Raw genomic sequence first — 12,742 nt, 5'->3', positions numbered from 1 at the left:
AGTTTTTTTATGATTGAGTTTTAAGGGTCATTTTATATTTTGATACAACTTCTGTGTCAGAGAGAATATTTTACAATGTATAGTTTTCCTTTTCATTTTCCTAATTATGTTTTTTTGGGGAACAGAGGTTTAACTTCATGAAGTCCAATCTACCTTTTTTTGTTGTTCTTTTCTGTGTAACTTTCAAGAAATTTTCACCTCTATCAGTATTGCAAAAAAGACTTACCTATGTTTGCTTCTAAAAATTTTATGCTTTTTTGCTCCTATGTTTAAGTCTATAATCCAACTTTAAAAAAAAAAAAGTTGTATTTATTTATCCCCCTTCCCCCCCACCCATTGTGTGGAGTCACTGTCTGCTCTCTGTCCATTTGTTGTGTACTGTCTGTATCTGCTCATCCTCTCTTTAGTAGGCACAGGAGCAAACCCAGGACCTCCCATGTGGAAGTGAGGTTCTCAATCACCAGAACTACCTCAGTTCTCTGGTTTGTTGCGTCACTCATTGTCTTTCCTCTTTCTGTCTCTTCAGCTGTGTCATCTTGTTGCATCAGCTCATTATGCCTGCCCGCTGTGCCAGCTCGCCTTCTCCAGGAGGCACAGGGTACTGAATCTCGGACCTCTCATGTGGTAGGTGGAAGCCCAATTGCTTGAGCCACATCCCCTATAACAGACTTGAACTAATTTGTATGTGTGAAAAGGTTGCGGTTCATTTTCTTTATATATGGCTACCTACTTGTTCCTGCACCATGGGTTGAAAAGACTAACCTTTTTCCGTTTGTGGAACATTTGCCACAAATTAATTAATCATATATACGTGGGTGTATTTCTGGTTTCTCTATTCTATTCCATGGATCAACTTGTTAATCTTTATGCCAGTGTCACACTTTCTCAATTACTGTAGCTATATAGTATGTTATGAAATCAGGCAATGTAAGTTTTCTTTTCTTTCAAAGATATTCTGACTATTCTTGGTCTTTTGCCTTTCTATATAAATAGCAGAATTAGGATGCCAAATTGCACACAATATTCTTTGGGGATTTTAATTGAGAATGGGTTGTGTCCATAGATTAGGTTGAGAATAACTAATATCTCAAAAAATAGGTTCTTCTAATTTATAAGCATTGCATATCTATCTCTTCATGCCTTTAAGTTTTCCCTAATTTCCCTCAGTGACGTTTTCTAGTTTTCAGTATACATATCTTGCATGCACATATTTTGATAAACTGATCATGAAATATTTCATATTTGTGGATACATTTGTAAATGTTTTATTTATTTTAAAAAAATATTTATTTATTTCTCTCCCCGTCCTCCTCCCACCCCGGTTGTCTGTTCTCTGTGTCTATTTGCTTCATCTTCTTTGTCCACTTCTGTTGTTGTTAGCAGCACGGGAATCTGTGTTTCTTTTTTTTGTTGTGTCATCTTGCTCCGTCATCTCTCCATGTGTGCGGCACCATTCCTGGGAAGGCTGCACTTTCTTTCACGCTGGGCGGCTCTCCTTATGGGGTGTACTCGTTGCATGTGGGGCTCCCCTATGCGGGGGACACCCCTGCGTGGCACGGCACTCCTTGTGCGCATCAGGACTGTGCATGGGCCAGCTCCACATGGGTCAAGGAGGCCTGGGGTTTGAACTGCGGACCTCCCATGTGGTAGACGGACGCTCTAACCACTGGGCCAAGTCTGCTACCCTGTAAATGTTTTAAAAATCAGTTCATTTCCAATTATTTGTTAGAATATAGAAATATGATTGATTTTGGATATTGTCCTATATACCCTATGAATTTGCTAAATACAGTTATTAATTTTAGTAGCTTTTCTTTGAGATCGTTGGATTTTTAGCTTACATATTCAAGATGTCTATGAACAAAGATGGTTTTACTCCTGACCTTCTAATCTCTTGTTTCTTTTTCCTCCTTATTGTATCTCCAGTACAATTTTAAATAGGAGTGGCAAAAGCAGAGAGGTTTACCTCTTCCCCCATCTTAGATTAAAGCACTCAATATTTTATGATTAAGAGTGATTTTAACTGTAGTTTTGTCATAGATAACGTTTTATCAGGTTGTGGAACTACCTTTTTTTTTAAATATTTATTTAATTTATTTCTCTCTCCTTCCCCCCCATTGTCTTCTTTCTGTGTCCATTCATTGTGTTTTCTTTTGCATCTGCTTGCATTATCTGGTGGCACTGGGAAACTGTCTCTTTTTTGTTGCATCATCTTGCTGTGTCAGCTCTCCATGCGTGTGGCGCCACTCCCGGGCACGCTGCGCTTTTTTCACGTGGAGTGGCTCTCCTTACTGGGTGCACTCCTTGCGCATGGGGCACCCCTATGCGGGGGCGCCCCTGTGTGGCACAGCACTCCTTGTGCGCAGCAGCCCTGCATGTGGGCCAACTTACCATACGGGTCAGGAGGCCCTGGGGATCAAACCCTGGACCTCCTATATGGTAGATGGATGCTCTATCAGTTGAGTCATGTCCACTTCCCGGAACTACCTTTTTATTATTATTTTGCTCAGAGTTTTTATCATGAATGTGTATTGAATTGTTTTCTTTATTAAAGAAGTTGTAGGGTTTACAGAACAATAATGCATAAAATAGAAGATTCACATAAATCACCCTATTAGTAACACCTTGCATTTGTGTGGAAAAATTGTTACAATTCCTGAGAGCACATTTTAATAATTGTATTATTAATGATAGTCTATGGTTTAAATTAAGGTTCACTGTGTAGTGTAGTTTCATAGATTTTTAAAAAATTTCATCTGTTACCATATATACAACCCAACATTTCAGCTTTTAGTCACATTCAGTTATATATTTCAGTGCTGTTACTTATGTTCATAATGTTGTGCAACCATTACCATTATCCACTATCAAAACATTTCTATCATTCCAAAGAGAAATCCTATACATTTTAAGCCTTAATTTCCCACTCTCTATCCTCACCCTGTTCCCTGGTAATTTATAATCTAGAATATTACTCTATGAGTTTGTTATTCTAATGATTTCAAATCAGTTAGATCATACAATATTTGTTCCTTCTTGCCTGCCTTATTGCACACAAGATGTTATCTTCAAGGATCAGCCATGTTGTCACATGTATCAGGGTTTCATTCCTTTTTACAGCTGATAAATATTCCATAGTATGCATATGCCACATTTTATTTGCCCATTCATTGGTTGATGGTCACTTGTGTTGCTTCTATCTTTTGGCAATTGTGAATAATACCACTGTGAACATGGGTGTGAAAATATCTGTTCAAGTCTCTGTTTTCAGCTCTTTGGAGTATATACCTAGTAGTGCAATTGCCTGTCATGTGGTAGTTCTATACTTAGCTTTTGGAGGAACTGCAAAGCTGTCTTCAACAGTGGCTGCATCACTTTACATTGCCACCAGCAGCAAATAAGTGTTCTTAATTCTCTGCATCTTCTCCAACACTTATTTTTTGTTTCTTTTTAATAGCAGCCGTTCTAATGAGTATAAAACGGTATCCCATTGTGGTTTTGCTTTGCATTTCCCTGATGACTAACGATGTTGAGCATTTTTTTCATGTGCATTTGTATATCTTCTTTGGAGTGATGTCTGTTCAACCCTTGTGCACATTTTTTAATTGATTTGTCTTTTTGTTGTTAAGTTGAAGGATTTCTTTATATATTCTGGATGTTAAACCCCTATCTGATATGTGGTTTCCAAATATTTTCTCCCATTGCATAGGTGGTTGTTTTATTTTCATTATAAAGTCCTTTGAGGTACAAATAATTTTTAGTTTTGATGAGTTCTCATTTATCTATTTTTTTCTTTTGTTGCTCATGCTTTGACTGTAAAGTCTAAGAAGCTATTGCTTAACACAAGGTCCTGAAGATGCTTCCCTATATTTTTTTCTAGTAGTTTGATAGTTCTGACTCTCATGCTTAGGCATTTGATCCATTTTGAGTTGACTTTTGTACCAGGTGTGAGGTAGGAGGGCCTCCTTTTTTTTGCAAATGGAGATCCAGTTTTCCCAGCACCATTTCTTAAAGAGATTTTTCTTTCCTAATTGTGTGGTCTTTGCCTCCTAGTAAAAAATCCTTTGGCCATAAATGTGAGTGTTGATTTCTGAGCTCTTAACTCTAATACATTGGTCTTTATATCTGTCCTTTTGCCAGTACCATGCCGTTTTGATTACTGTGGCTTTGTAATAAGTTTTTTTTTTTTTTTTGCTATAATAAGTTGTAAGATAAGGTAGTGTGAGTCCTCAAACTTTGTTCTTCTTTTTTCAAGATGGCTTTAGCCATTTGGAGCCCCTTAGTCTTCCATATGAGTTTGATTATTGGTTTTCCATTTCTGCAAAGAAGGTTGTTGGAATTTTGAGTGGGATTGCATGGAATCTAAAAATTGTTTGGGGTATGATTTGCACGTTAACAATATTTAGACTTCCAATCCATTAATATGGAATGTCCTTGCATTTATTCAGGTCTTCTTTGATTTCTTTTAGCAGTGCTTTGTACTTTTCTGTGTACAAGTCCTTTACATCCTTTGCTAGATTTATTCCTATATATTTTATTCTTTTAGTTGCTGGGGGCAGCTTGATATTATTTTTGAATTCCAAAAAAGAAATTTGATTATGTTTGTAAACTGGTCTGTTCTTCGGGGTGTGATACCCTTTGATTATATTAGATTCAGCTGAGAAGATTTGATTAAATTAAGTTAAGAGTAGGGCTTTGAGTGTAACAGTCCCCACCCCTTTGTGGATTATATAAATGGACACACAATCAAGGAACACACGGAGAAGATACATAGATGAAGAGAGACAGCTCCATAGACACAGCAGAGGCCCTGGGAAGAGAGATAAGCCATTCATCTGATAGCTTACAGCTGTCCTTGTAAAAGAGAACAGAGAGCAGATGAGCCTGGAAAGAAATAAGTCCTGGGGAGAGAGATTAGCCTTATGCCATCCTATCACTGAGATTGGAAGAAGCCTGACCACGGAGCCTTAAGAAGAAGGAGGAAGTCCAAACCTTTGCAGATAGCAGCAGCCATCTTGCCTTAACATGTGGCAATAGACATTTGGTGAGAGAGTACCCCTTATGGTACCTTTAGTTGGACTCTTTTGGGTCTTGTAACTATAAGCTTCTACCCAAATAAATACCCTTTATAAAATCCGAGAGATTTCTGGTACTTTGCTTCATCACTGCTTTCACTGACTAATACAGTTGCTACTGTGAGTGGAATTTTTTTTCTTGATCTCTTCTGATTATTCATTGTTTGTGTATAGAAACATAATTGATTTTTGTGTGTTGATCTTATACCCTGTCACTTTGCTAAATTCATTTATTAACTCTAGTAGCTTTGTTGTCAATTTTGTATTTAGGTTCATGTCCTCTGCAAATAAGAAATGCTTTACTTCTTCTTTCCGATTTGTATGACATTTTTTTTACCTTGCCTAATTGCCCCAGCAAGAACTTCTAAGATAATGTTGAATAACAGTGATGGCATTGGGCATCCTTTTCCTGTTCCTGATCTTAGAGGGAATACTTTCAGCCTTTCAACATTAAGTAGGACTTTTCATATATGGCCTTTATCTTCATGAGGAAGTTTCTTTCTATTCTTTTTTTTTTTTTTAACTTTTTTATCAAGAAGAGGTGCTGGATTTTTGTCACATGTCTTTTCTACATCAGTAGAGATGATCATGTATTCTTTTATCCCTTCCATGTGTTAATGTGTATTACATTAATGGTGTATTACATTAACAGATTTTCTTATGTTGAACCAACCTTGCATACTAGGGATAAATCTCATTTGATCATGTTGTACAATTCTTTTAATATGTTGTTGGCTTTGGTTTGCTAGTATATTCTTGAGGATTTTCCCATCTATATTCATAAGAGATATTAGTACATAGGTTTCTTCCTTTGAAATATCTTTACCTGGCTTTGACATGAGTGTGATGTTGGCCTTATAGAATGAGGTAGGCAATATTCCTACCTCTTCAATTTTTTGGAATAGAATTTGAGCAGACTTGGAGTTAAGTCTTCTTGGACTGTTTTGTTGAAATCACCTATAAAAGCCATCTGGTCCTTGGGTTTTCTTTGTTGGGAGGGTTTTGATTACTGATTCAATTTGTTACAAGTTATTGGTTTGTTAGAATTCTCTATTTCTTCTTGAGTCAATTTGTAGTTTTTGTGTTTCTAAGAATTTGTCTGTTTCATCTAGGTTATCTAATTTATTGTTGTACAATTGTTCATAGCATCCTCTTATAGTCCTTTTTATTTCATTGGAATAGTTAGTAATGTTCCCCGTTTAATTTTGATTTTTGTTAGATGTGTTGTCTCATTTTTTCTGTCAGTTTAGCTAAAGGTTTGTAAATTTTATTGATGTTTTCAAAGAACCAACTTTTGGATTTATTGATTTTCTCTATTGTATTTTTGTTGTTGTTATTTTCCCTTTCATTTATCTCCACTCTAATCTTTATTTCCTTCCTTCTCTCTGACTTGGATTTAGTTTGCTATTTTTCTAGTTCTTTCAGTTTTGAGGTTAGGTATTTGAAGTCTTCTTTTTTTTTTAATGGAAGCATTTAAAGCTATACATTTTCTTCCTACCACTGCCTTGCTGTATCCCAAAAGTTTTGGTATGTCATATTGTCATTTTAATTTACCTCAAGATATTTCCTAATTTTGCTTGTGGTTTCCTTTTTAACCCATAGCTGTTTAAGTGTATGTTTTTAAATTTCCACATATTTGTGAATTTTCTCTTTCTCCCTCTGTTATGGATTTCTAGCTCCATTCTGTTGTGATCAGAGAATATCTTTGTATGATTTCAATAGTTTTGAATTTATTGAGATTTTTGTGACCCAACATATGGTCTATCCCAGAGTACCATCCATGTGCACTTGAGAAGAATGCGTATCCTATTTTTCTTGGGTGAATTGTTTTATATACGTCTGTTAGGTCTAGTTTGTTTAGAGTATGATTCATGTCTTGCATTTCCTTACTGATCTTCTGATGACTATTGGGTAGAATATTCTATAAATTTAGATTAGGTCCTGTTGATGATGATGTTAAGTTTTTATATATTATTGCTGATTTTCTCTCATGTTCTGTCAAATGCTGAGTGATTTTTTTTCTCTTGTGGATTTGTCATATGTTCTTCTTCCTTGCATGTCAGGTAATTTTTGATTGGCAGGTATTTTAAATTTTAGTTTGTTGAATTCCTTTAAAGAGTGTAGGCCTTTCCCATAGCAGGTTTGATTATTTCAAGTCTTATCTTTGAGCTTCTAAAGGTGGCTTTAAAGTAGGTTTTACCCTAAAGCCAGTTTAGCATCACTTAAACCTTTCTGGGGTTTCCACTGAATACCCCATCTATTCCCTGTCCTCAGATCCCTTTCTTCTAGAGGATATTCACAACTCTTTTTAATTTATTCTGTTCATAGCGAGGTGGAATTCTACTTTGGGCGAAGGGTATAGTTATTATAATTAAAGTACTAAGGAGGAGAGATTTCTTTGTGAAGCATAAAGAGATTAAAAGCTGTCGTTTCCTCATGGCACACTCTGTTTGGGTTACCACTCTCATGGTGTTTACATGAAGTAGATGTGGGAAAAAACATTTCGAGCTGCTGCTTTTTTGGGGTGAGCCTTCTCAAGGAAGCTTGCATAACCTGGCTTAGCTCTTCTTCTTTTTAATTATTTTATTGTATTTTCCTTGTGTTTATCCTTCTTTGACTCTGATATTAACAGCAAAATGCAAAGGGCCAGGATATGGGTACAAACCAGGATGTCAAAGAACCCATTTGTTAAGACTTTTATAAGCCTAAGTCCAAGGCACCAAAGCAATTTAGTACCTCACTGACTTCAGTACAAGTCTGGGGTGTCCACTTTGGAAGTCGTCTTCACAAATCAGTCCCGGTGGTAGCAGTTTGGTCAAGGTTTTAGTATTCCTGGATTCTGTTATCTTAGCTTTTCCCACCACACAGACATGGATCAATGTTTGCAATGTCTGCATAGTATGAGCAAGAATCACATATTTGAGGAGCAAAACCCCTCACAGACACTAGAACTCTGGCATCAGAAGTAACCTCTGTTGTTAATATCAAAACATGCAAGCATTGTAATTGGTAGGTATAGTTAGTGAAATCTGAACTGATGAAAATAGTGATTCCAAACCTTTAGGTCAAAGTTCCACGTGGGAAAACAAGACTTGGTAGCAGTAAATAGCTTGATTGCTGTCTATTAGTGGAAAGATAGTTTTGGGGGTCAGAAAAGGCTTACCTCAAACTAGGCAGATTCAATTTGCAAATTTTTGGATTTCAGCTTGATGATACTGTAATTGGTAGGTTGTACAGGATTTGTAGAATCTTCTATTTCAGCTTCAGTTTCAATTTTCTTTATGCCAACATAGTTGATACCCACCTGCAAATATCTAGGATCAAAAAGGCAGCCACAGGAAAAATAAATTCCTAATTTCACCCACATCTCCATGGCCTAGCAATTTAATTCTGATTTATTTTTTGGTACTCTGTGATTTCTATAATTTTGTGTGTGAATATATCCAAAGAAAAAAGAAAAACAATCAAGTCATGGCTGTCTGTGTGATTTGACCTTGTGACACCCAAGGACTCCCTTGCTAGTCAGGGACATTCAGTGGACATCCAGTAAGATTTGCTCTTGGTTGTCATTTCAGGGACTCAGGATATAGGTCAACTCCTGATAGATATCAGAGGAAATCAGTGAATAAAGAAGACCGAGAGCATTTCACTTGGGTTGTTAAAAACCACTTTTAGTCTAACAGTTGTAGTTAAAACAGGCTCTAGTTAAAATAGATACTGTAGGAAAAAAAGAGAAGGAATAGGAGGAAGATACTCAGACTATACAAATGGTGTTTGCACGGTAGGATAAGTAATTCATGCTTTTAAAAATCAACTGAGGAGTGGATTTAGCTCAAGCACTTGAGTGCCTGCTTCCCACATACGAAGTCCTGGGTTTGTACTTCCTAAAAACAGACAACAAACAAACAAACAATCAAACAAATTTGGGGAAGCCAATGTAGTTCAGTGATTGAGTGCCAGTTTCCCACATATGAGGTCCTCGATTCAATCCCCAGCCCCATTACCTCAAAAGAAAAAAAAAAGATCAACTGAACCAACTAAAAAGATTAGGGAAACACAGAATAAAGTATCAGAAGAAAAGCTCAGCATTTTTTTTCTCAGTTCAGCTGTAGAAAAAAATTGGCTTGTTAAGGTGATTTTTTTATGGCTATGAGTGAGGTAGCAAGTAAGAGTTGAGAAGAATTCAAGAACTCAGGAAAGTCCAATCTTTGAGAAGGAGCATATTGTGAAGCTTTTTTTTTTGTTGTTGTTTTTTTAGGTACTTGGGAGTGAACCCATGACCTCATACATGGGAAGGAGACAGTCAAACTACTGAGTTACATTTGTTCCCGAGGAGCATATTACAAAGGACAATTTGGGTTTCACTGGGCCCATAATAAAAGAGGGCTGAGATGGACAAGTGTTTAACCTATAAGTCCCTTAATTTTTTTTTTTTTTTTTGCAAAGTACCTGTTAAAAATAGGAATAATCTGCTTATAACAGATTGACATAGGATTCCTAAATAGAAACTACTGTCAACTGAATACTGAGGTAGCTGAAATGCTAGAGTCACAGTGTTACAAGAAAGAGAAGAAAGATTTTTAAATATATGGAGTGAATTTTAAATGCAGAGAAGGGAATTTGGGAAGTAATTAAGGTTTAGTGGTGCCACCATTACAAATTCCAATTTTAAAAGAAAACCTGTGTATTTCATATGTAAATTTCTGAAAAGACCTGGCAATGGAATTGTTTTTTCAGATTAGGTGAATATAAAGTCATAATTTACTTCTTGATAGGAGATTTCTTCAGGTCCAAGTTCATTTTAAGACTGGAAAACTAAGATTTATTGCTAAATTGGGAACAAACAAAAACATTGTTTTCTTTCCCCCTCTATTTTCTCTCCCTAGCCTCTTCTCTCTGAAAAAAGACTTGCCATCGTGTCTTGTTGGCACAGTCTTCTGCATCAGGATTAGTGATGGCAGCCAGTCTACATGAGGTTCACCACGCCTCTAGGCCATGCCCTGCTGGCATTGCTCCTGACACGTCCTCTAGTAAAGCTAGTAAAGCTACGTGTTGGGGAGGGTCCCTCTGGCTCTGAGCAGGGCCTCTATCATCAAGAAAGCTGGGGCGCCTAGATCCACAGGGATACTTTCAAGTACTCTTTGGTTTTTACTATTTATGTTAGTGTGTTAAGGGTTTCATGATTGCCAGAAGATTCTCTGAGGTACAATTCTCAAAGTCCTGATGGTAAGATTCTGGTTATTTGGGGGCTAAATTATAGGGGAGGAATAACTGAAAGATTTGTGAAATGTAGTATGAAGCAGAGCAGAATAGCTTAGCTATATGTAAACTTTGGTGACTATTATTTTTGAGCTGAAATTAAGATATTCCCTCTACTACTTCCATGATGCTGTGTCATGAAGTAAATGTAAATCATAAGCCTATAAGTCAGAGTTGTTTTGGTCTTCAGTATGTTACCACATCAACAGTTACGACTACTTTCAAAGTAAAGTGTAGAACTGGTTACTACATTACTAAAATGTGTTAAAATGTGTGATATAACACACCATATGGGTATAAAATGGCCCAAAACCTTCTGTTAATCTAGAACCCTAATATCTTCATGAGTACATAGTATTTGGATGGACTCTGTGCTGATAATGAAACCAGAACAATTGCTATTACAGTGGGCTCAGTCTTACCCTAGGGTTGACTGGGTGGGACATGGGATGTATAGTTGTTTCCTGTGGTCCAGATATGGGCTGTACTACATGGGTTTCTATCCAATCAAAGAGAGCTACCTAGAATGGAGCAACAGCATCCTTGGAGAAAAGTTGTGACTACCTGTATTAGTCAGCAAAAGGGGTGCTGATGCAAAATACCAGAAATTGGTTGGTTTTTATTAAGGGTATTAATCTGGGGTAGGAGCTTACAGAGTCCAGGCCATAAAGCATAAGTTACTTCTCTCACCAGTCTACTTTCACGTGTTGGAGCAAGATGGCTGCCAACGGCTGTAAGGGTTCAGGTTTCCTGGGTTCCTCCCTTCCAGGATCTTGCTTCTCTCTGGGTTCAAGTTTCCTTTCTTCCCAAGGCCTGCGTCTTCTGTGGGAAGGCTTCTCTTTCCTCTGTGAATTTACTTCCTGTGACTCCAGCTTCAGCGTCAACTCCAACATCAAAAACCCCTCGACTCTGTCCTTTGCCGTGACTTTTATCTGTGAGTCCCCACCCACCAAGGGGCAGGGACTCAACACCCTAATGACTTGGCCCTTCAAAGCCCCAGTCACAACTCAATCATGTCCAGGTACAGACCAGATCACAAATATAATCCGGTATCTATTTTTGGAATTCATAACCATATCAAACTGCTATACTAGCCAACATGGAGAAGCATCTGCCTGACTCAAGGGAACTTCAGAGAAGAGGTCTCCAGTGATGAGCATCTCTGAAGAACTGATAAAGTGTCCCTTCAAAAGAGATTCAACCCTAAACCTCTCCCAGACTCAGAGAATTGACTTAAAATGGCATCATTTCAAGCATTTCACCTCCACTTTCCATATTTTGCTCTTTCTCATCCCCTACCAGCCCTTCCTCAGTTGCTGCTTAAATGCACACACACTCAGGAGGAAGAAGAAGCTGTCTAGGAAATAGGAAATGGGGAGGAGGGGGATGCCTAGACATCAGCAAAAATTTATAAGCCATACTAAGAAAATGGAAAGGCCCAAGAAAAGGAATATATCAAGTCCCAGAAGAGACACAGGATTTGACACAACTAATCAACAAGATACACACAAATTGCCAAAACCAGATTAAGGGGTTGAAAGACAATATGGCTAAAGATATAAAGGACATCAAGAAGACACTGAGCAAGCACAAAGAAGAATCTGAAAACCTGAGTGGGAAAGTAACAGCTTATGGGAATGAAGAGGAAAAGTGTTCTCCAAAGCAAATTTGATGTTTAAAAAAAAAGTCATTAAAAATTTGTTGTGATACTTGGTGGATATTCATATTTAATTTCAGGTATTAACCCTGAAGTGTATATTTCCACTTTTATATTATATTCCTATTTTATATTATATTCCTATTTCTAACGGACTGCTTTTTCAATATTTTGTCTGACAATATGCATACAAAATCATCTGTCTGCATCAAAATTAACCCAAATTGTTACTCATAATTTTAATCATGCCTTTATTTTTCCTTTCTTGAGCAAAAAAGTGTTATTTTGGTGCTTAGGCTTGAGATACTGTCTTGTAGATTATCCTTCATTGAACTATTTTGAATGTTAAAATTAGGTGCCACTTAATTTTATTATATCATCAATAGCTGGTTAAAAAAGAACCAAATATTTCTAGTAAAAAACAACACAGTAGAGGCATACAACAACAGACTCAAAATAGGAGAAGAAAGAATAATTGATACAGAAAATAGAGAGCTGAAAGTGAAGAGAGAAAAGAGAGAGAAAAGACTGGAAAAAATTGAGCAAGAGTCTGGAAGTTGACTGATAATATGAAACACGAAAACATACATGTCATGGGAGTTCCAGGAAGAGAAGAGAAGGGAGAAAAGGGCAGAAAGATTATATGAGGGAATACTAGCTGAAAAATTCCCAACTCTCACAAAAGAAATGAACTTACAGGCCCAAGAAGGACAGTGTACTCCCATCAGAATAAATATGAATAGACCTACTC

General features: G+C 37.0%; 1 long non-coding RNA gene across 1 annotated transcript in view; it reads left to right on the top strand.

Annotated features, from left to right (window-relative positions):
- The first annotated feature begins 542 nt into the window (after nucleotides 1–542).
- Nucleotides 543–12,742, top strand: part of LOC139438925 (uncharacterized) — a 135,945-nt gene continuing 123,745 nt past the window's right edge. Inside the window, exon 1 of the long non-coding RNA XR_011648754.1 lies at nucleotides 543–624. This is a non-coding gene — a long non-coding RNA (uncharacterized lncRNA). The remainder of the gene's footprint in view (nucleotides 625–12,742) is intronic.

This window comes from Dasypus novemcinctus, chromosome 5 (assembly GCF_030445035.2).
Source record: "Dasypus novemcinctus isolate mDasNov1 chromosome 5, mDasNov1.1.hap2, whole genome shotgun sequence".
In the NCBI taxonomy this organism is placed as follows: Eukaryota; Metazoa; Chordata; class Mammalia; order Cingulata; family Dasypodidae; genus Dasypus; species Dasypus novemcinctus.
Note: the sequence above shows the minus strand (reverse complement) of the source record. Positions and strands in the feature narration are given on the sequence as shown.